The following is a 25,578-nucleotide window of genomic DNA, read 5'->3' as shown; positions in this document are numbered from 1 at the left end:
AAATAACCTACTCTCTAATAAACAATTTGGTTTCAGGAAAAAACTATCATGTAATCTGCAACTCTTACACTGCAAAAACATATGGACTACACAACTCGATCAGGGCAAAGCAATAGACACAATATACACAGACTTCTATAAAGCCTTTGATTCAGTGGTACACGACAAACTACTTCTAAAACTAAAATCTTATGGTACCTCTGTACACCTACATAACTGGATAGAAGCATTCCTGTCAAACAGGTAACAATTGGTCAAAATTGGGAGTGTCCTATCAAATCCAGTACCTGTCAACAGTGGTGTCCCCCAAGGCAGTGTTCTAGGACCAACTCTTGTCATACTCTACATAAATGTGATCATATTAAGAGCAACTGCGTTCTCTTCACTGATGATGTAAAGCTATTCAACACCACAGACAATACTGCTATCCTTCAAAAAGATCTTGACTATGTATCAGAATGGTCAATCAAATGGCAACTTCAAATCTCAACAAGTAAATGCTCTGTCCTACATATTGGCAAAAAAAAACCCAGAAAATAAAATACAGGCGGAATAGTCAAGACCTTGTTGATGATCCAAACTCTGTCAAGGACCTTGGAGTACTCATCTCAAATGACTTAAGTGCCACTCCTCTACTGGTTGCAGAATACCTTATGCCACCAGACTTGAAATTCTAGACCTAGAAAACCTAGAACTACGCGCCTTCGGTCCCATCTAAGTATAGCACAGTATATAAAATCATACATTGCAATGACTTACCAATCAATGAATACTTCAGCTTCAACCATAACAACACAAGAGCAAACAATAGATACAAACTCAAGATTAATCGCACTAAACTTGATTGCAGGAAATACAACTTCAGCAACAAAGTGGTCACTGTCTGGAATACTTTACCTGACTCTGTGGTTTCTTCTCCAAACTCCAAAAACTTTGACCTTAGACTGTCTACTATTGACCCCTCCCCTTCCTAAGAGGTCTGTAGGGGGCGTGCATAAGCACACCAAAGTGCCTACCGTCCCTGTCCTATTGTTTCTTTTATTTTTCTTATATGTACCAATTTCATGTATAAATAACTATGTATATACTTATTCCTATTATCTTGTAAGCAATTGATAAAAATAAATAAATTAAATAAATTAAATGCTGTTAACTCAACCATACTTGGTCAGCAATTCATCTGATCCAATTTGCCCTGTTAACAGGCTAGACACCAGGAGAATGTGAGTTCTAGTCCCATCTTAAGCGTGAAAGCCAGCTGGGTGACTTTGGGTCAATCACCAGGAGACGGTGCATTCTAGTCCTGCCTTACAATTACAATTGAAAACTATCTGGGTGTCATTTCAGCCAATCACTAGGTGTTGGTGTGTTCTAGTCCTTCGTTAGGAACAAAAACTGGCTGGGTGACTTTGGGCCAATCATTAGGAGATGGTGAATTCGAGTCCTGCCTTACAATTGAAAACTATCTGGGTGTCATTTCAGTCAATCACTAGGTGATGGTGAGTTCTAGTCCTTCCTTAGGAACAAAAACTGGCTGAGTGACTTTGGGCCATTCAGCTGAGTTCATTTCACAGGATTGCTGTTGTGGGGGAAATAGGAGGAGGAAGGAGTATCAGATATTATTTAGAAAAATAATAACAGGATTAAATTAAAAAAAAAACTATTTAAAATTATTGGGGAATAGAGCCTCAGTAGTTGCACAGATATTGGGTGTGAGGTCTTAATTTAACTATGGATGAAATAGATGTGCCGCTTGACTTCTTAAGTGGATATTTGCAACAAGCAACTCTTTTTTTTAGTACTATAAGAATATTGTCCTCTGATCGTTTTATTTATCTGATATTAGAAAGACAGTTCCAGGCCTGAGGGAGTATGAGCAGGGAGAGGTTTCCCCTCCAGACATCAAAGCCACATGAGATTCAAGCCCTGAAGGATGGGTGTGAAATATACAATCAGAGCTGTATATTTTATCTTTCAGATCTTATGTTGTAGTAGACCACATTTTTGCAGCCCTTGTGTGGTCAACTTGTGTGAGCCTCCCTAGTTTGTGATGGTATCAGGTTGCTTTAATTAAAAAAAATTAAAGGATTTATATTGAGATTAAATGGGATTATTATTGATTGATCTCCACGTTATAAATTGAAAAGCATTTGGGTTAATCGCTTTTTAAGTAGGAAATCGCTCTCTGTTCCAAGGACAAAGGAGATGCCCTCTCTGGCCATTTCTATTTAATGTATTTTAATAATTTATTTATTTAGCTTCTACGCCCGCATGCTCCGAGCCGTGGGGCAGCCTCCAGCGGTTTCCAGCAAAATCCTGTAATAACAACAATCATGTGGAAAAGATAAAATATGTCATAAAACATTGTCACACAGAAAGTGAAATAAAAACTGGGAAGGAGAATCTTTCGGTCCATTTGGGAGACGCACAAATGCATTGAATTATAGGGATTAAGATAGATTTAATGTAGATAGTGAAGAGAGAAAGTCCACAGGTGGGAATATTTTTTGTGTACATTCTTGAGGTGTCCTAAGCATCTTTGTCACATTGTCCCAGTAGTGGGATTCAAATTTTTTTACTAACTGTTCTGTGGGTGTGGCTTAGTGGGTGTGGCGTGGCTTGGTGGGCGTGGCAGGGGAAGGATACTGCAAAATCCCCATTCCCTCCCCACCCTATTAACCTGCTTTCCACCTCTGTTCTCCTGTGCACAGCAACAAAAGAAGACACAGCGAATCAGCTGGGACTCAATGGAAGGCGGAGAATAGATGGGGGCGGGGCCAGTCAGAGGCGGTATTTGCCGGTTCTCCCAACTACTCAACATTTCCGCTACCGATTCTCCAGAACTGGTCAGAACCTGCTGAATACCACCTCTGCATTGTCCCCAAGAATATGCATTTATTTTATTTGGTTTGTCAATTGCTTACAAGATAATAGGTATAAGTAAAAACATAGTTATGAATACATGGATACATATAAGAAAAATAAAAGAAACAATAGGACAGGGACGGTAGGCACATTGGTGCGCTTATGCACGCCCCCTACAGGCTTCTTAGGAAAGGGGTGAGGTCAATAGTAGACAGTCTAAGGTTAAAGTTTTGGGGGTTTGGGGAAGAAACCACAGAGTCAGGTAGAGTATTCCAGACACTGACCACTCTGTTGCTGAAGTCGTATTTCCTGCAATCAAGTTTAGTGCGATTAATCTTGAGTTTGTATCTATTGTTTGTTCTTGTGTTGTTATGGTTGAAGCTGAAGTATTCATTGACTAGTAGGACATTGCAATGTATGATTTTATATACTGTACTTAGATCAGACTGAAGGTGGTGTAGTTCTAGGTTTTCTAGGTCTAGAATTTTAAGTCTGGTGGCATAAGGTATTCTGCAACGAGTAGAGGAGTGGAGAACTCTTCTTGTGAAATATTTCTGGATTTTCTCATCTGTGTTAATATCAGATACGTAATGTGGGTTCCAGACTAATGAGCTGTATTTAAGTATTGGTCTAGCAAATGTTTTGTATGCTCTAGTTAGTAGTGTGATATTACCAGAGAAAAAGCTACGTAAGGTTAGGTGAACAACTCTTAACGCCTTTTTGGCTATGTAGTTACAGTGGGCTCTAGCACTTAGATCGTTTGAGATGAGTACCAAGGTCCTTGACAGAGTTTCGATAGTCAACAAGGTCTTGACTATTCAGCTTGTATTTTATTTTCTGATTTTTTTCTGCCAATATGTAAGACAGATCATTTATTTGTTGAGATTTGAAGTTGCCATTTGTTTGACCATTCTGATACATAGTCAATTTTTTTTTAAGGGTAGCAGTATTGTCTGTGGTGTTGAATAGCTTTACATCATCAGCGAAGAGAACGCAGTTGCTCTTGATATGATCACAGAGGTCATTTCTGTAGAGTATGAAGAGAGTTGGTCCTAGAACACTGCCTTGGGGGACACCACTGTTGACAGGTACAGAGTTTGATAGGACACTCCCAATTTTGACCATTTGTTGTCTGTTTGACAGGAATGCTTCTATCCAGTTATGCAGGCGTCCAGAGATACCGTAAGATTTTAGTTTTAGAAGTAGTTTGTCGTGTACCACTGAATCAAAGGCTTTACAGAAGTCTACGTAGATTGCGTCTATTGCTTTGCCCTGATCGAGTTGTGTAGTCCATATATTTCTGCAGTGTAAGAGTTGCACATTGCAGGATATGTCTTCCAGATCCACAAAATTGCTGAGCAGAGAGCTCAACTCCTTAAATGTTTTTCACCCGTGTTTTCCAACCTCCAACTTGTGATGGCTATGTATATTTTGTTGTGAAGCACTCCTCTTTCCTTATGTGGAGATCCCAGAACTGCAGAAACATCCTGGTAGGAATTAAAAACAAATCACTTCTGGTACACTTGGTTGAAAAATATTGAGTGAGCAAGTCGTTCTATTTCTGCTTACCAAGTGGCATTTTCTGTGACTTTGTGGCTGTGCAAAAAAAGCAAAATATATATTTTCCTCTTTCACTGTTACTTGTGAGGTTCTGAAAATTTGCAGGGTTTTTTTTGGGGGGGCGGGGTGATAATAGCTAAAGGGAGTCCTTGACTTACGATCACAATTGGGACCAGAAAAAGTTGTTGTTAAGCAGGTTGGTCATTAAGTGAGGCATTGCAAGATTGCACCTGATCTTACAAACTTTTTTTGTCACAGTCATTAAACAAGATATCATATGAGCATGACTTCCGACTTCCTACAAGCTTCCCCATTGAATTTGCTTGCTAGGAGTCAACTGAGAAGTTGCAGATGGGAATCATGTGACCCCCCAGGACACTGCACTGGTCATAAGTCCAAGGACTGGCTAGAAGTTACTTTTATCAACCTTCAATACAATTGGAGCATTTTGAAAACCTCTTATAGGCACTCTAACAAAATGGCTGCCCAGGAAGGCATATTAACAAAATGGCTGCCCAGGGGGGACATTAGAGAGATGGCTTCCCCCATGTCCAAGAATCTCTTTGCCCCCTACATTCTCTTCTCGATAAAATGGGCCACCACAAAAAAAAGGGCTCCACCTACTCTCCAAACAAGTTTGGGTTGTAAGTCTAGGATTTCCTGTAATCCAGAGGTGGTACTCAGCAGGTTCTGACCAGTTCTGGAGAATCGGTTGTGAAAATTTTGGGTAGTTGGGAGAACCAGCAAATACCCCCTCTGACTGGCCCCGCCCCCATCTATTCTCTGCCTCCTGAGTTCCAGTTGTTCAGCTGGGTCTCCTGTGGTTGCCCTGCACAGGAGAATGGAACTGGAAATCAGGTTAATGGAGTGGGGAGGGAATGGGGTTTTTACAGTATCCTTCCCCTGCCACGCTCACCAAGCCACGCCTAGCGAGCCATGACACACCCACCACACCACGCCTGCAGAACCAGTAGTAAAAAAAATTGAATCCCACCACTGCTGTAATCCATATAAGAACTTCTAAATATTTGATGCCCTTGTTGAATACTACGTTACAATTCAGACTGAGGAACTAACAATATAATAGCATTTGCAAATGGGAAATTCTTTCCTAGGATTATATATTCTATCAATAAAAAATCTCTTTGAGAATTTTATTTTGCATCTATATAATTTCCCTGGCAACAATGTCATGTTTTTCTATTTCCTAACCTAAGCAATTAGGTTTCGTGGCGGCCTCTCTTACAAGTATTAAATTCAAACCTTTTAGCCCTTTTTTGTTCACCTGGCGAACCAGGGAGGAGGCTGTGCACTTAACAACTCCGTCGCGGGAAATTTCAGGCAAAAGTAATAGATGCGATAAAAGAAATCAGCACAGATTGCATCAAAGACAAAGGGACTCTTTATCGTTTATACGGAGGCCTGAATAAAATCATGATTGTATGACCCAGCATTCTTAAAAAGAGGGGAAAAATGACATGGTAGGACTCAGATCCACGGACCACCCCTGAGTCAGCAGCCCCTACTAATACACGTGTGTGCACAGATCTCCCCTCCCCCCCCCGTCCCTCCCCCCCTCAGCTACTTGGCTGGTCCATGAAAAGATCAAGAAATGCAGGAAGGAGACTGGGAAGAGGGAGGGAGGGAAAAGGAAGGAAGGAGAGTGGGAAACTAGAGGGAGAGGGAGGGAGGGAGGGAGGGAGGGAGGGAGGGAGGGAGGAAGGAAGGAAGGAAGGAAGGAAGGAAGGAAGGAAGGAAGGAAGGAAGGAAGGAAGGGGAGTGGGAAAATTGAGAGAGAGGGAGGGAAGGAAGGAAGGAAAGAAGGAAGGAAGGAAGGAAAGAAAGAAAATGAAGGAAAGAAAGAAAATGAAGGAAAAAAGAAAGAAAGAAAAAGAAAGAGAAGGAAGAAAAGAAAGAAAAGGAAGGAAGGAAGGAAGGAAGGAAGGAAGGAAGGAAGGAAGGAAGGAAGGAAGGAAGGTGGGTGGGAAAATAAAGAGAGGAAGGGAAGGAAGGAGAGTGAGAAGAGAGAGGGAGGGAAGGAAGGAAGGAAGGAAGGAAGGAAGGAAGGAAGGAAGGAAGGAAGGAAGGAAGGAAGGAAGGAAGGAAGGAGAGTGGGAAAATAGAGAGAGGGAGGGAAGGAAGGAGAGGGAGAAGAGGGAGGGAGGGAAAGGGAAGGAAGGAAGGTTGTACTGATCGTTCTCACTCTCAGGAAATTCCTCCTTAGTTCTAGGCTGGATCTTTCTTTTACAAGCTCTCTTCCCCACCCCAGTTCTTGTGCTTTGGAGAATAAGCCATCACCTCTTCTCTGTGATAGCCCTCAAGCAGAGGTGTCATTCAGCCGGTTCTGACCAGTTCTGGAGAACCAGTAGTGGAACTTATGAATAGTTTGGAGAACCAGCAAATCCCACCTCTGACTGGCCCTGCCCCCATCTATTCTCTGCCTCCTGAGTCCCAGATGATTGGCTGGGTCTCCTTTGGTTGCCCTGCACAGGAGAACTGAGCTGGAAAGCAGGTTAGTGGGGTGTGGAGGGAAGGGGGATTTTGCAGTAACCTTCCCCTGCCACGCCCACCAAGCCACACCATACCCACCAAGCCATGTCCACAGTAAATTTTTAGTAAATTTTTTTGAATCCCAGCAGTGCCCTCAAGTACTGATAAACAGCTATCATGTCCCTTCAATCTTTCTCTTTATTAGATTGGACACACCTAGTTCCCTTAATTGTTCATCATTCATCATTCAGCTAGAGAGAAGTCCCTGGAAGACAAGCTGCAGCATGAGTCCAAAACCACAAACCCAGATTGGATCTTGCGACATTATCCTAGGATGCATCTATTTGCCTTTATTCATTCATCATATGGTTTAGCATGCAGAGTCCTTATCATCCTTGCTGCTCTTCTCGGCACTCTTTCCAGGGCCTCAGCATCTTCTTTAGTGACCAGAGTTGGATGCTGTATTCCAGTTGTGATTTCTCTGGTACAGTAACGAGTAGTAGTATCTCTTCTTGTGATCTTCATACTATCCCTCTTTTGGTGCAGCCTAGGACTGCACTGGCATTTTTGGCTGCTTCAGCACACAGCTGGTTCCTACTTACATGTTGTCCACTATGACACCAAGATTTCTCTCACAGTTACTACTGTTGAGCCAGGTACTTGCCTGTTGCACAGCTGTGCATTTAGTTTTTCCTGCCTAAACACAAAAGCTTACTCTTCACACCAATGAACTGTATGAATGTATGAATGAACGACTATCACTATTAATCTTCTCATCACTCCTTTTCACCCATCTCCTCCCACTTGTGACTGTATGACTGTAACTTTGTAGTTTGTATCCTTATGATTTATATTGACTGTTTCCTAGTATGGTTTGATTGCTTATTATGCCCTATGACTATTATCAAATGTTGCACCTGATGACTCTTGACAAATGTATCTTTTCTTTTATGTACACTGAGAGCATTTGCACCAAGACAAATTCCTTGTGTGTCCAACCACACTTGGCCAATAAAGAATTTAATTCTATCTATTATTTCTACTCCTACTCCTACTCTTATTCTATTCTATTCTAATTTCTACTCCTACTCCTGCTCCTACTCCTACTCCTACTCTATTCTATTCTATTTCTACTCCTACTATTCTATTCTATTTCTACTCCTACTCTTACTCCTATTCTATTCTATTCTATTTCTACTCGTACTCGTACTCCTACTCCTATTCTTACTCCTATTCTATTCTATTCTATTCTATTCTATTCTATTCTATTCTATTCTATTCTATTCTATTTCTACTCCTACTCCTACTCTTACTCCTATTCTATTCTATTTTATTTCTACTCCTACTCCTACTCCTACTCCTACTCCTACTCTTACTCCTATTCTATTCTATTTCTACTCCTACTCCTACTCCTACTCCTACTCTTACTCCTATTCTATTTCTACTCCTACTCCTACTCCTACTCCTACTCCTATTCTATTCTATTCTATTCTATTTCTACTCCTACTCCTATTCTATTCTATTTTTACTCCTACTCTTACTTCTATTCTATTCTATTCTATTCTATTCTATTCTATTCTATTCTATTCTATTCTATTCTATTCTCCTCTTGTTGGATGGGTCCCAACACACAAATCTGTTAAAACCTCAAATCTCGAGTCTATCTTCCAAAGTGTTAGCCGTTCCCCCCAGCTTGGCATTATCTGCAAATTTGGTTGAGTGAGTTCCTCTTCCGCTCCCTCGTCTACAATAGATACTTTATGAAGAGGTTGAAGAGCACTGAGCCCAAGATAGAACCTTGAGTGCGTGTGGTCACCAACTGTGAATCCATCTGGTGGTGGTGAGTGCCTATCCCACATTGTTCTATCTTATCAAGAAATAGGCTATTTAGTCTATCTTGTCAAATGCCTTACTGAAGTAAGCTAAGTCCACAGCATTTTTCCTTGATCCACTAATTTAGTCACACTATCAAAGAAGAAAATAAGATTTCCTGGCATGATCTGCTTTGAATAAACCCATGCTGGCTTCTGGTGATTGCTCTCTTCATTTGTAGGTGCTCACAAATCTGCTGCGTGATTAGCTTTCTCAGGATGCGTATGGTTGCCAAGCGGATAAGCCTGTAGTTTCTTGGATCCACTTTCCCCTTCTTGCTGAAGGTTGGAACCACTGCACCAGTCCTTGTCCAGTTCCCCTGTGCTCCAGGAGCCATGAAAGATTTTGCTCAGTGATTCCGAGATCCTATTTGCCATCTCTTTTTGTACCCTGGGATGGAAACCATCTACTCCCAGTAATTTCAGCTCTTCTAAAGTGGATAGGTGCTATTTACTTGTTTCTTACCCATTTTGACCTGCAGTCCTGTTCTGTCTCCCACTGTGCTGTTTTTCATAGGTTGGTCTATTTTTTCCTTTTGCGTAAAGACAGATGCAAAGAAAGAATTAAGCAGGTCTGTTTTATGCCTGCTGCCTGTCACCGCCCTGCCACTTTCTCCCATTAATGGAATAATCATTTTCTCGACTTTTTTTCTTTCTTGTTCCTTACATAATGAAAGAAACTTTTTTTTTTGGCAGTTATTTTTGTAATTTGTTTATGACCCAGGCAAGTTGACCCAAGCATTCCGCAACTGTTGTAATGACGAAGCAGTCGAGTTGTTTGATCATGAACAACTGAATCATGATGATCTTTATTGGAGTCTAGTCTTGCATTTATACACATTTTTAGTTATCCTCCATCACTGGTTAACTTTGGTTACTGCTTAACTTTCGTTACTGTTTAGCACAGTAATCCATACAATTAATATCCTGCAATTACAACTCTACACACAAGAAAGTTGAGATGACAAATAAGATTTGCAGTTTTATGCCCGATACTATCTACTAAAGTCCCATGAAGTTCAGTGGAAGATGGATCTTTCCAATGAAACAAACCCTAAAGGGACCAGAGAAGAAGAAAAGTCAGCTGTTCTCCAAAGCATTTGAGGGAAAAAATAAGAAGCAATGGATGGAAACTATGCATCTCAAGGAAAGAGTCAACCTGGAACTAAGGAAAATTTCCTGATAGTTTCAACAATTAACCAGTAGAATGACTTGCCTCTGGAAATTTTGGGTGCTCCAACACTGGAGGTTTTTATGAAGAGATTCAACAACCATTTGTCTGAATGGGGTAGAGTTTCCTGCTTAAGCAGGGGTTGGACTAGAAGACCTCCAAGGTCCCCTTCCAATTCTGTAAATTCCATTTTCAAAAGAGGATTAAGCATTATGTACATATAAGTAGTCCTTGACTTATAACCATTTGTTTAGGATTGTTGGAACTGAAAAAAGTGACATGACCATTTTTGACCTTTATGATCATTGCAGCATCTCTACACTCCTGTGATCAAAAGTCAGATGTCTGGCAATTGTCACGTGTGTTTATGTCAGTTGTGGTGTCTTGGGGCCATTTGAAATTCACCTTTTATGAATTTCTGACAAGCAAAGTCCAATGGGGGAAAACCAAGTCCACTTAAGAACTGTGCTACTAACTTAATAACTGCACTGATTCACTTATAACAGCTATGATGAGAAAGGTCGTAAAATGGGGCAAAACTCACTTAACTAAAACTGTCTCGCTTAGCTTCATGGATCTGGAGCCCAATTGCAGTCATAAGTCGTGGACTGCCTGTGTGCTACACTTTCTGGCCTGCTGATCCACATGACTTGGACAAGCTGACCAGTGGTGGGATTCAAATTTTTTTTACTACCAGTTCTGTGGGTGTGACTTGGTGGGTGTGGCAGGGGAAGGATACTCCAAAAACTCCATTTCCTCCCCACCCCACTAACCTGCTTTCCAGCTCCAGTCTCCTGAGCGGGGCAACAAAAGGAGACCCAGCCAATCAGCTGGGACTCAGGAGGCGGAGAATAGATCGGGGTGGGGCCAGTCAGAGGCGGGATTTGCTGGTTCTCCAAACTACTCAAAATTCCCGCTACTGGTTCTCCAGAACTGGTCAGAACCTGCTGAATACCCACCTCTGGAGCTGACCCCAAACATTCACCTCAGATTCTTATAAGGAGCTTAACTGCCCCCAGACAGATACAAAATCAAACAAAAGGGATTAGAAGAAAATTGAAGGCATTTACATGAAATTCAGCCTCTTCTAAGTTCCCCTGATGTGTTTCTCTCCACCCAAAGCCAAAATGATATTAAAAGGAGTTGGGAACCACTTACTGATCACAGATTTTATTTAAAAAGGTATCAGCTGCTGCAGCCCCCTTCATCGGACAAAGTTTGTGTTTTTTTTTTAAATAAAGTTTTATTTGGGTTTTCACACATACAAAATACAAGTAAAACATCTTTTTTGAAAATAGCATGGTCCCAGGTTGAACTTCTTTATACAGACACAAAACTCAATGCTCCTTTTTGTATTCTATTCCATATCTTATACTATTTTACATTTTCTATATAGTTTTTCCCCTCTTTTAATTTTCTCAATTTTATTTTGATTATCTCAGCCTAATTCAAATCATTATATTTATACTTTTGTCTGTTCTGTTTCAATTTCATATTATCTTTTCTCACTAAACAAATTTTCTCCTGTAGTTACTAATTGGAGTATGACACCTTTATATCTTTTAATTACATCCATTCAACTCTTACTTAAACTTCAATATATACCTTAAGTTTATGACCATCAATTTAATACATAATAATAACTTCCAATCGAATTCTGCTTGGCACATTCTTATAATACACACTATATTCTTTAAAAAAAGAAAGAAAGACTGTAAATATGTGTAATTATAAAACCTCATTCCATTCCAGTTCAGTTCTATCATTAATAATCATTAAAATCTTATCTTTAACACTTCTTTTCAATTAAATATCATACTTCCTTAAAAACACATAATCTCCATAATTAATTTTTCCCTTATTTCTCTTCACATATGTTTTATAAATAATTAAATATACCTTTTGTTACATTTATTTATTGACAAGCATTCCACTGAATTACGATAGCTATTTTGTCAGACATTTTAATCACACATTGTTTCATATTTTCTAAAATTATTTCTGCTTCTAATATAACCATACTATCTTATCTACCTTTGCAGAATCCCTTTTTCCATTAAGTTTTCACCCATTATCTCTAAATAGGCCCTGTTTCTCTTTATTTTGCTTCTGTCCTTGATAACTTCTTTTCCTTTCTTTCTTCCGTCTCATCTTCTCCCTCCCTTTTTACCCCTTGTCTCTCTAGTTCTAATTCTCTCTTCTGCATTTCCCTCTTCTGTTGCTTTCTGATTTTATACTTATTTTTCATTCTATTTTTTTTGTTTTTGGAGTTGTTTTTCCCAATCTTAAACTTTCCATTCTCTTCCCACCCTTTCCTCCCCACCCCCCATCTAAGATTACTTGTTCATTAAAGATGGCTTCTTCTTTGGCGCAATCTTCTTGTTCTGCAGGCATTTCTTGTTGTTTCTCATAATTCCAAATCTCCATTTCTAAAAACTGAAATATGAAGCTAAAAGAACCTCTCCCTTCTTGTGCATCTTCTTTGTACTTTTAAAGTTCCATTTTCAGTTCTTCTAAAAGTGGAGCCATTTTAAACAGTTTTAAACAACCACCCGATTGATTTTAGTCATTCAAAACAATAACCAAGAATCCAGAAATTATCAAGTAATCCAGATAGTCCCGAGTTATATCTTCTTATTCCTTTTTCAACTTTCTCTTCCTAGGGTTTTTGTTGCGATATTTCAGTTAGAATATATCTTTTGGAAGTCTTGTTGAGATTTTGCTGTAAATTCTTTTTTAATTCCAGGCAGTCTCCTCCCTTCCAGATCCTACCTTTTATTCTTTTTCTCTCCTTTCCTGTTTTCAAAAGCTTTTAATTATCCAGAAATCTTTATTATTCCTTTGACTTTTTATTTTCAGCATTAAATGCCTATTGATGTCAAAGTGGATGTTTTTCCAATTTCTTGCTTAAGTCTCTTAGCTGTCAGTATAGGAAAAGGAGAAAACCAAATCTTTTCCCTTTTCTCTCTCCTTCGCAGCTTAAAAATCTTCTTTGGGAACAATGTTATTGTTTTTTAACAGTTTCAATTCCAGGGTACCTCATTTGTTGCTTTTGCTGTTTGACCCGGTCAACCAAAACTTTCTCTTCTTATCTTCCTCCTGCACATTCTTTTCCGGTCGAGTTCTTCTTTGTGGTGGCCATATCTGACCACCGCTGCAACCGCCTTCGGGAAAGGGAGTAATGGCCAGCTGGGGAGGAGAGATGCGGCTCTCCTCAACCCTGCTGGCAGTCTCCCCACTCTTCACCACCTCTACGGGGTGGCTTAGCCCTGAAACTAGCCGGCTTGGGACACTCCAGCAGCGAGCACGGATTGAAGCCTCACAGAGACAAGGTTTCGGTTCTTCTTCTTCTTCTTCTTCTTCTTCTTCTTCTTCTTCTTCTTCTTCTTCTTCTTCTTCTTCTTCTTCTTCTTCTTCTTCTTCTTCTTCTTCCTTCCTCCTCCTCCTCCCCCTCTTCTTCTTCTTCTTCTTCTTCTTCTTCTTCTTCTTCTTCTTCTTCTTCTTCTTCTTCTTCTTCTTCTTCTTCTTCTTCTTCTTCTTCTTCTTCTTCTTCTTCTTCTTCTTCTTCTTCTTCTTCTTCTTCTTCTAGAAATCTGAGTTTGAACTGTAGATGTTGGCCAAATTTGGTAGGTTTCAGAGAATTGTGGGAAAATTAAACTAGCGGCATCTGGAGAAGGGGTCAAAATTGACAACTGAGAGAATCGAGCATCATGATCCCCTCCCACATGTAGAGTGTGTGTGAGTGTGTGTGTCTACATGTGTGTTTCTGTTCAATTCATTCTTGACTTCTATCAACTTCCTGAATAAGCTTCTACAGTTTTCCTGGCAAGATTTTTCTCAGGTAGTTTGCCATTGCCTCCTTCTTAGGGCTGAGAGAGAATGACTGGCCCAAGATCACCCAGCTGCTTTTGCACCTAAGAAGGTTTCTAGTGGAATACAGTTTTATACTAATCTGTCATTCTCCCAAGGAAACCCCCCCTCATATACCTCTGCCCTCAATTCTCATAAGATCTGTCAGTCTTCTAAGGTGTCAATCACAGAACCTTCTAAACTCCACAAGATTCTCATTTTAACTTTGAGTTTCTCCATTGTCACTTAAGAGATGGCAATTCCCAGTTGCGATCAACCTGAATGTCCCTCGTAAACATTTTCAGCACTCCGTTATTTCTTCAAGCAGCAGATCAGATGTGCAAAGGTACACTCCAAACAGATACTCAGTCAAATAGACTGATACCATGTTGTGAATGGTGCAAATGTGCATCACACACACAAGCTATTGTGTTCACCCACCATCTGACAGCTTCACTTGATGGCCTGGTTTTTGCAGCTGACCATTACTGGATTCTCATGAAAATGCGGATCTCAAAGGACTGGCATCTCTTTTAGTATAACTGAGTATAATGTGGATGCAAGCAATGTTTATTTATGTATTAGATTTTTTTTTTAATCCTGCCTGCATTATTTCCCCAAACCCCAAAAACTTTAACCTTAGACTGTCTACTATTGACCTCACCCCTTTCCTAAGAGGACTGTAGGGGGCGTGCATAAGCGCACCAACGTGCCTACCGTCCCTGTCCTATTCTTTCTTTTTATTTTTCTTATGTGTATCCATTTCATGTATTCATAACAAGGTATATACTTATACCTATTATCTTGTAAGCGACTGACAAATCAAAATAAATAAATAAATAAATAAATAAATAAATGACTTTATAAATACCTCAAGGTAATGAGCATTCATAATACTCTTCCCTCCTGTGAGGTGGGTTGGCCTGAGAGAGAATGACTGGTTCAGATTCAAACAACCAGCTTTCATGCCTAAGAGGGAACTAGAACTCACCGTCTTTTCTGGTGTTTGGTCCAAAGTCACCCAGCCGGCTTTCACGCCTAAGAGGGGACTAGAATTTACCATCTCTTGGTCTCTAGGCCAGCAAATTTACCTCTATACCAATCTGACTCTTTAAACCAAACCAGTTTACTGAGGATATATTCCTATTTGCAGTTTCATTTTGGCTGATGGATTAGAAGATGGAACGAGGCTGTTTGCAACGGGGTGGTGTTTAGTGTGTATGTGAACATTTTCTCCTTGCACTGGCTCATTCCTGACATACCTGCTCTCGCTTTGTGCTACCAGGGAGCAGCTGAAGTCATGTCAGGCATGTAGTAGGGGGTCAAACCGGGTGCTTCCGATGACGGGAACCTCCCGGGATCTGAATGTCTCAGGGCCACGCAGAAGAATTGTGTCAATAATTTTGTGGCAACTCACTGTCCAAGGGCTGGACTGGAATAATTAAACAGGATAGCTTGGAAGCCTCTTAAGGCTGAGACAAGGGAGAGGGGCCTGTGAAGGATTTGCCAAATGGAGACAGAAGTATCCTCAGACCCAGAGCATCGGAGTGGGTTAAGATTAAAATGTCCAGTTGCTGCTCACAGACCTGCAATCAAAGCTGCAGGTAGCCCTTGGCACAAAGAAGCCCAAACTTGCTGTGGCTAAACGAGAAAATTATTGAGTTTTGCCCTATTTTACAACCCTTTTGCTACAGTTGTTAAGTGAATCATTGCAGTTATTCAGTTAGTAACACCGTTGTTAAGTGAATCTGGCTTCCCCGTTGATTTTGCTTATAAGAATCTCACAAAAGGCTTAACGTCATCAATGTGAATCAGTTGCTAATCATCCAAATTTTGACTGTGGCCATGGGGAGGCTGCAGCGGTCATAATTATGGGGGGGGAACAGTCCAGGTCACTTTTTTTCAGAGTCATTGTAACTTGGAATGGTCACCAATGGTTGTAAGTCAAGGACTATCCGTACACTGTTTTTACATGCATTACAGTGCAGGTAAAAAGAGGAAGACCTCCATGTGATACCTCATTTGGTTTCTTCTCTCCCCAGCCCGTCACAGGTTTCCCAGGCCTGAATTACATGATGAGCTTAGAGCAATAGGTAAATCAGAGCCAGAATGTGAACTCAGAGCCACTAGGCTCAAATGCAAATCCAAAAAATGCCAGGTAGGAGAAGCTCCTTTAAGCCCATTGGGTAGTCCTGATTAAATTACAGATGAACAGAGTTGGAAGAGACCTTGTAGGTCATCCAAACCCCTAGCCCAAGCAGGAAATCTGCCTACACCATTTCTGACAGATGGCAGTCCAATCTTTTCTTGAAAGCTTCTAGTGATGAAGCTCCCGCAACTTCTGAGGGCAACTTCTATTGCACTGGGTTGATTGTTCTCATTGTCAGAAAGTTTCTCCTTATTTCCAGGTTAAATCTTTCCTTGTTCAGTTTCCATCCATTACTCCTTGTCTGGCCTACAGGCGCTTTAGAAAATAGTTTGACCCCTTCCTCCCTGTGGCAGCCCCTCAAATATTGGAAGACCGCTATCATGTCTCCCCTGGTCCTTCTCTTTACCAGACTAGCCAGGTCCAGTTCCTTTAACCGTTCATTGTATGTTTTAGCCTCCAGTCCCCTAATCATCCTGGTTGCTCTTCTCTGTCCTTTTTCTAGACCCTCAACATCTTTTTTATCGTGTGGTGACCAAAACTGGACGCAGGACTCTAGGTGGGGCCTTACTAAGTTAGTGGTTGAAGGAGAGATTCTTTGAAAGACCTAAAACCCATCAAGTGAAGAAAAAGTCTTTCAACAGCCACAGGACAGAATTTTAGGGTGTGGTGAATAATTTCAAATCCCTAAGCAAAATAAACGATCGTTGTGTCAGAAAGAATGATAGGGTTGGAATGGACCTCAGAGATCTCCTAGTCCAACCCCTCCTCAAGGCACTCTTCATAGCTGTACAGTCTGTTTTGGAAAAACCTCCAGCAATGGAGCCCCCACAACTCCAGGGGCAAGTTGTTTGATTGTTCCCTGTCAGGAAATTTCTTCTTAGTTCTAGGTTGGATCTCACTTTGATCATCTTCCATCTGTTACTTCTGATGCCCTAGAGAATAAGCCAATCCCCTCTTCTTGTGGCAGCCCCTCAAATGTAGAATAAAATAGAATCACAGAGTTGGAAGGGACCTTGAAGGTCTTCTAGTCCAACCCCCTGGCTTGGCAGGAAACCCTACACTACTTCAGACAACTGTCAAGCCCAAAATAGACATATGTGTAGCCATTTTATTTAGCCTTATTATATATTCCTTTTCTTTCTTTCTCTTTGCTGGTTATGGGGGGAAAGGTTTTGCGCTTGCCACATTCCTAAGGTGGGAAGAATGGAGATAGAGAGAGTTGTTTAGGCTGGGTGGTTCTCCTTCCCATGGGAACAAAAGCTGACCCTGCTGAGACCTGGAGGTGGAGAATGATGACACCAGACAATGTTGATTTACTTCTATTGGGGAATGTGAATTTTTGGGGCTGTTTCTAATTTCCAATATTATTTGGTGCAATTCTGGGTTGTGTCAGATCCAGAATTACAACAGACTTTGCCAATTTGATGCTTTCCTAAATAAAATAAATTGTTTCGGAAGATGGACTTTACTCTTTTTCTTTTCAAATGGATTTCATCACTTGGAAACCTGACACCAACATCTTTTTAAAAACTTCCAGTGTTGGAGCATTCACAACTTCTGGAGGCAAGTTGCTCCACTGATTAATTGTTCTAACTTTTAAGAAATTCATCCTTAGTTCTAAGTTGCTTCTCTCCTTGACGAGTTTCCACCCATTGATTCTTGTCCTGCCCTCAGGTGCTTTGGAGAATAGCTTGACTCCCTCTTCTTTGGGGCAGCCCCTGAGATATTGGAAGACTGCTGCCATGTCACCCCTAGACCTTCTTTTCATCAGACTAGACATACACAGTTCCTACAACCGTTTGGACCTCCAGACCCTTTATCATCTTTGATGCTCTTCTCTGCACTCTTTCTCGAGTCTCAACATGTTGTTGTTGTTTTTTTGTATGGTGGTGACCAGAAATGGACGCAGTGTTCCCACAATGAACCACACCAGATAGATGGAGAGGAAAGGAAAACTTTTATTTGCCAACAAAAAAGGTTACCCCAAAGCAAGTTTCAAATAGGCACAGCTTGGCTTGCAGTAGATCCCCTTTTGCACAATTTTTGAAAAGCAAACATTGCCATGAACCAATCACAGGTACACACATCATTAGAAAGCAATCATGAAGAGCAACACCTTGCATACATCTTCAGCAGTCAAAGTTCACAGTTCAGCTAAGGGTCACAAAATACAAGCTTTACACAGCAGGTTAAGACTTGCGCCTTACCAATAACCACAGTTCAGCTAAAGGTCACGAGATCGGCTAAGACTTTTTATCAATAACATTCGTCCTTACTGAAAACTTTCCCAAGCAACTTGCTACCAGGGTCTCGCCCATCACCTTAATGGCCAGGCTTTCCTGAGCAGGAAGGTGAATGGTCTTTTCAAATTGGGGTCATTTCTGCTTAACAAGGCACTTCAACTTCTTACCAATAGATAGCAAGGCACAATAACTATTTCTATGTGCTAAACAATAAGTAATACTTCAATATATGAATAACAAATAGTTTACCAATACACAAATACGAGTGGGTTAGGCTACATAAATTGGGCTACCTTATCACTATATGTCTTCCATGTCAGGAATAAACCTCACTCTCGGGTTGGTACTGATGGGAAATACCACATGCTCTAGATGCAAGGGTTGCCAACCTTGGCAACTTTAAGACTTGTGGACTTCAACTCCCAGAGTTCCTCCAGTCATGTTAGCTCAGGAATTCTGGGAGTTGAAGTCCACAAGTCTTAAAAGTGGCCAAGGTTGGCAACCCTTGCATCTAGAGAACAATACGTCTCATCTTTGACAACTTGAAGGTGCATAGACTTCATGCTGGTTGCGGAATTTGGGGAGTTGAAGTCCACACATCTTCAAGTGGCCAAGGTTGAAACACTAGGCTTCAGAGTGAGGGTCAGCAACCTATAGCTCATGGGTGGGATGTGGTCCACCACAGAAATAAATAAGCCCACAGTTCCAAAAAGCAAAGAATAGCATATCCACACGACTCACAGAGGTTCTAAGAATTCATGGTTCTAATTCTACAATGACCATGTAATTTTGGTGTAAATCTCTCACTCAGCTCCTATGCTTTCACCATGTTTCAGCAGCTGACAAGACCATGCTTTGTGGCGTGGCATGGGAGGAGCTTCCAGAGAGATACATCTGTCAATCACAGACATGGCCTCCCGTCTGGTTGCGGAACAAGGTTGCCATCCTGGTCCAGCGAACGATACTGGATGGGAACATGACCCAGAAAACAGAGTGAAAAATTAGTCCAGCATTTTCTAACACAGATATCTTCAACATTTATAGATGTGGACTCCCAAAATCGCCACCCATGGCCATGCCGGCTGGGGATTCTGGCAGCTGGATTTCGTGCAGGTAGTCCTTGACATACAACCAGAATTTCTGTTACTAAGCAAGGCAGTTGTGAAGTGATTTCATGACTGATTTTATGACCGCCCTTTTTGGCTATGGCTGTTAAGCAAACCATTGCAGTTGTTAAGGGAATCACTCAGTCCTGAATTCAACTTCTCCCAGTGAGTTTGCCTGTTGGAAGCCAGCCAGGAAGGTCCCAAGTGGCATTCACACAACACTCCCCGCCCCTACTGCAACACTGCAATGATCGTAAATATATGCCAGTTGCCAAGCCACAACTCTGATCACGTGACCGTGGAGATGCTGCAATGGCTGTAAAGTGCAAGAACTAATTGTCATTCACTTTTTTTCAGTTCCATTGTAACTTCAAGCGGTCGTTAAACAAACGTTTGGGAGTCAAGGACTACCTGCCTTTCTGGAGGGCATCCAGATTGTTCAAGAACGCTGTCTTGGTCCAGTAGAAGTCACGACAGAGGAACATATTTTTTTTTTCCCCTCTGGTGCTTGTCTGGTCCAAGTGCTGTCCTCCTTCTCCCATGGAAGAGAGGAAGGAGTTAAAGGCCCACCCATTTCCAAGTTGCCAAGGCTTAAAAACACTGTTTTAGAATGAGAATTGGCAGCCTTCAGCCCTTGGGCAAAAGGGAGCCCATGAAATAATCCAGCCCACAGTTCCAAAAACAGAACACCTGGCTCCGGTGATCCTAACGAAGAATCCAGGTTTGTACTTCTAGAATTACCATGTCATTCTGGTGTAGATGTCTCACAGCTCCTATTTCTGACTGTGTTGTGGCAGCTGAAAGCACCACGGCTTGTGGTGAGATGTGGGAGGAGCCCAAGAGAGATTTCTGAAGAGAGATATTTCGTCTCTCCACAAAATCTCCCCCCCCCCACAACCGGGGTGCTTCCCAGGCAAAGGGGCTTCTTCCTCTTTTGCACAAGGACACGGAGCCTCACCCCCCCTCTCCCGGGGGCATGGCTATATTTCCTTTCTCCCCAAAAGAAGGCGGCACCAAATGCCACACGTAGCCATACCGGCTTCATACAATGTGGCTGGTGATGAGATTAACAGACAAGAAGCTGCCTGCTAATATTGCCGGACTCATTCCAAGCTCCAGCTGCTCAGAGATTCCACCGAGTTGAGCTGGTAGAGTCTGTTTCAGGGAGGGAGTAGATTGTCTTCCCATCTGTGGTTATGAAGCCGCGAGGCTTCCCACCAAGGGCTTAACCAGAGGGAGGAGGCGCGATGCTCTGGCACGCTCTCCCGAAAAGTTTCAGATCGAAGTTTCAGCTACGGATCGGTAAGCAGAGGGCATGTGTGTGTGCACGAGCCTTGACACAGCTTGGAAAGTGTGGTTCCTTTCAACCACGACTTATCTGAAGCCCCCTTAGAAACATTTCTGTAAAGAAACAGGGGTTCCCCACCTACCTCGTTTCATGAAGAGCGCTTCTTCACTCTGCTTGGCTTCTAAGGGCTTCTCTTGGCCTGAGATAAGTAACTCCTCCAATGGTTTCAGTTGACCAGTGAGGCTTTGACACGGCGCCTCAATGTGCCTCTGCCATGCAACGTGTCAAAGTCTCTTGTGGGCTAATGGAGCTGTGACTTTTGAGGCCACACCGAGAATCTCGTCGGTGTGTCCCAAGAGAACATGGTAGCCTTGCACGAATAGCCAAAATCTGTGCCGTTCAAGACAGGTGCACATTAGAAAAACTGGATTGTCTCTACAAGGTATTGAAAGATCTTCTTCAAATCTCCTTGCAGTTTGCACCGGAGGCAAAAGCATTGGTGGCCAAGGCAAGTAGTCCTTGACTTATGACCACAAGTGGAACCAGAAGTTCCCTCATTAAGTAATGCAAGGTCTCAGATGGCCATCACATGACCCAGGGACTTGGCTATTGACATAAATCCATGCCATTGTCCAGCACTCAAAGGGTGATTTGCATGATCGCAAGGACATGGCAATGGCCCTAAGACCAAGGACTGAACGTAAATCACCTTTTTTTCAACATCATTGTAGCTTCAGTCACTAAACAACAGGTTGTAAGTTAAGGACGACTGATCAATCTACACAATCTACAAATCCAGTGTTATGGTGATGGGTGCACCCATTCACCACGCCTTTGCAGATTGTCGAGAGACAAATCAGTTTTCCGAAGTTCAGAAAGAGAGCATCAGAAAGCAACAACTGGAGAAGACCAGATGCACGGGGTGTGTGTGTGTGTGTGTGTTCGCGCGCGTGCATGCACAAAGCAATTAAAATGGAGGCTGAAGCCCTATCTGGATTTTCCATGCCTTTTGGCTGTTAATTTTGGTTCCCCGCTTCCGAGTCCTGTCGATGCCCTGGGAGAAGGCATGCCTGATTCTCTCTCCATTTGCTTCTTCCCCTTTGGCAGTGAGGTTTGCATTTGTCTAAGAGCTCCTGTTTGATTTGCATTCCAGGTATAATCCACCAGCCCTATTATGCTAACTTCTGTTTCAGAGCTGGTACAGTATTATATAACCACAATTGGCTAGTATTCGGATATTCTAAAATTGTAGCGAGGGAAAGAGGAGCGGCTCTCAGTGTTGTGAGGCAGGGAGGAGAACAAAGTAGAATTCTTTCTACCATCTGCTCCCTTACATTTTTATTTAAATCGCAGCTATGAGAAAAGGAAGGGACGCCCCCTTTTTATCCCCTTAGTTTTAGCCAGACGACATTTCCAAGCACGTTGTTCTCACCTCATTGCTGGCTATCAACTTCTGAAAGCATCAAAACAAAAACAAAAAAACATAGTTCGGTCTTTAAAAAAAAAAATCAGAAATTTTGGAGGACAAAATAATTCTCAAACAATAAAACCACAGGATGATTTGCAAAATAAGTTAAACATTAGGGTCAGTTAAACATCCCTGTTTCCTTTCCGCCCCCCCGCCCCCATTTTTCCCACAAAGTTACTGAGAAACAGCATTAAATTGAAACAGAGCAATTATGAAACAGCTGAATTTTGCAGTTGGTATACAAGAGCTGTTTTTCACCAACAGAAAGACTTCAACGGCCACTAGATGGCAGCAAAGAGATACAGAAACCCTGGAATCAGACACCACCTAATGGCTTACTGGTGTTTTGCAAGCCGGTTTCCCCAACCGTATATTTATTGATTTGTTTGAATTTAGGCAGGTGCCTACCTTGCCAAGGCAACCCTAAACAGCGGACATGATTGAAAAACAATATATCAAAGATGTTCAAAAAGATATCGGTACTGAAAAACAATATAACTCGTGGGTCTTTAAATAGGAGCTTGGCCTTGGAAACAGCTGATCTAAATTCATTTTCATCATGCCAAACATTCCCACACACCCCCGTTAATTCTTTCAGAGGCAGTTGCCATAAGGAATCAGTGGGAAAAAATGGAGTCAAACTGCAAAACACTTTCCAGAAAACTTCTGGCTGCAGGGGGGGGGGGGGGGGGGTAGGAAGGGGGGACATTTTGCCACATCATCTGATTGTGTCATAATGTTGCAAACGTTTTACTGCCTTTTGAGTTAATCCCTCCCTGGGTTTAAGTGCTTGCTCTTCCGTTTGAAGAAGAAAATTCCATTTTTATCCCAGATTCAGCCTGGCAGCTGACATCATTCGATATAAGCCCCCTGGGTGCTACAAATCTATTAAAAGCATCCTTTCTCATCCTGGTACCCTCCGGTCTCTGAGTTGGTGCCTATTTTCCTCTACCTGGAGGGCTGATCAGGGGAAACAGCCTGAGCTCTGTCCTAAGTAGGAGGAAAAATATCTTGTTGGAGGAGGCACAGCCTCTTAAAGTAATCTCTTTCTTTCTTCTAACAAAACCTCCTTTTGGAAACAAAATTGTGGGGAAAGGCTGGAACGGAGTTTCAGGTTAACTGAGATTGATGGCTGGATGTCAACCCTGGACCTGCAATTCCTCTTTTCCATGAATTATCTAAGCAGACCTTTCTAAGTTGCAAAGGAGATCACAATTTTAGAATATTTATTTATTTACATCCTATTACTCTTCCTCCTTTTCCTCCTCCTCCTATTATTTGATAAACAACTCAAAGCAGTGAACACAATACTTCCTCCTAGTTTTCCCCACAACAACAACACAGTGAGGTGGGCTGGGCTTGGCTGAGACAGAGTCACTGGCTTTTATTCCTAAGGCAGAATTTTTCCTAAGGAGAAATCCCTATGCTGGCTTTTATTCCTAAGGCAGGACTAGAACTCACCGTCTCCTGAAGTCACCCAGGCAGCTTTCATGTCTAAAGTGAGACTAGAACTCACCATCTCCAGGCTTCTAGCCTGGTGCCTTCATCATTAAACCAAACTGGTTCATTATAATAGAATGCACTTACTTGTACCCAGGCTATGCCATATGAGCTTCCTGCTAGGAGAAATCAGATCCAAGTTGCACTAGCTTGAGCTGAGTAAGAGATGTTGACAATGTTGTTGGGCTGTGTGGCTATTTCAGCTTCAGTCCATTCTACTGTGAAAGTGGGGATGGGGCGATTTGTAAGAAAAAGAGAGGAGGTCTTTTGCATTTTCAAAGGAGGATTTCCAGCTTAAAACTTTCTCCTTCAACCAATGCTTCTCCTTCCGTGCTTGGGGAACTGGGCTGCAGACCTGTCAGATGACCTTAAAAGATGGTTTTCAACTAAAGAAGATCTGGGAATATGTTTGATAGGTTGAAATTATGTCCACAAGAATTCACTTTGGCATCACTTGAGAAGAAACTTCACAGATATGGCTTCATCCATGCCATTCCATTTTAGGACAACATTTCAGAGGAAGCTTTTGAGAAATGAGATGCAGCCCACAACTTATGGAGGAATATATTGTACACAGGCATGACATTGGACACTAGTCTACATGGCTTCAAAAGGGACAGCCAACTCCTGGAAACCAGGTCTATCCATGGCTACTAACCTCCTGCCACAAAGGCCCACCTGTATATATATTAAGTTCATGGGATCGGCAAGAGATAGATAGATGATAGAAATGATAAATAGATAGATAGACAATATAAATAAATGATAGATGAGATAGATAAGATGATAAATGGATATAGATAGATAAGGATAGTGATAGACAAACAGACAGATGATGATAAATGATAGATCAGATGATAAATGGATAGATGATAGATAGATAGATAGATAGATAGATAGATAGATAGATAGATAGATAGATAGAGATGGCTTTGATCCCCTCTTTGAATGTTTCCTAGATGTTATCTAGTGAGATGGAGTCTAGGCCTGATTCAATAGGGCTTATTGTCATGTTCTCATGTGTTGATGTGTCAACAAGGAAAATTAATTCATGGAAGAGGAAGAGCAGCCCCAGGCAATGCCCCACCCCCCCGACATCCCAAGCAAGCACTGTAACTCAGATGGAGTGGATGGAATGGTATTGTTGACAAACTTTCAGCCAATCCATCTGGGGCTCTCTTGGCAGCCCCAAGATTCTAAGACTCACCCAAGGTTGCCTTCAGCACAAGACATCCAGGTGTCTGTTCTCATCCAAAGCCATTGCTTCATGTCCAAAAGAATGCCTTTGATGAGCTATCTCTTCGGTTGATAATGATTGGTGAATTCTCCTCTCTGCTCCCAACAAAAAATGTATGTAATGACCCAACCAGAAGATCAACACAAATGAGTTTGTTAAGTGCACCAAGAAGACAGAGTAGGAGGGTGGCGGGGAAAGATAATTCTTAGGCCACAGAAAGTAACTTGTGAGTTCCTGGCTTGATTGGCTGCGAAAATAGTTTGCAGCAAGTTTACAGCCCTGTTCTGTTACTTGGCACCTCATTGCTCTCCTCTTTCTCCTTCTCTTTGTCCCCATACTTTTTATGAAATTTAGTAGCTGTTGCACGTTGAACTTAACATGATTTCTACCACAGATGCCTATACCATGTGGTCGAAAAAGCCAAATAGAATCTTGTGGCTGTGTTTTGATCACAATATTCTGCCCACCATCTACACATTTGTGACCCCACCTATTGGATAGCCCTGGTTTCTATATCTAGTTTGTGATCAGAACATTTTGGCAAGTTAATGTCTATTGATTTCTTAGGCAAATACAGGGATATATTTCAGCAGTTGTTTAATCTTTGGATAGTTTGCTTAAAAAGTCTAAGGTTTAATTGCAGATGCTAAAAAGATTTAGCTAAGGTCAGATTTGCTTCTTGCTCTATTTAAGATGCTTTTGGTGGGGGTAATTGTATTATCACTGATGCTGATGACAAGTAACGATTTGACACAAAAATCATGGAAGCAAATAAATACTT

The sequence above is a fragment of the Pseudonaja textilis genome, chromosome Z (genome assembly GCF_049901715.1).
Source record: "Pseudonaja textilis isolate UNSWEBS1 chromosome Z, rPseTex1.2, whole genome shotgun sequence".
Taxonomy (NCBI): Eukaryota; Metazoa; Chordata; class Lepidosauria; order Squamata; family Elapidae; genus Pseudonaja; species Pseudonaja textilis.
This window is presented reverse-complemented; position numbering follows the sequence as displayed.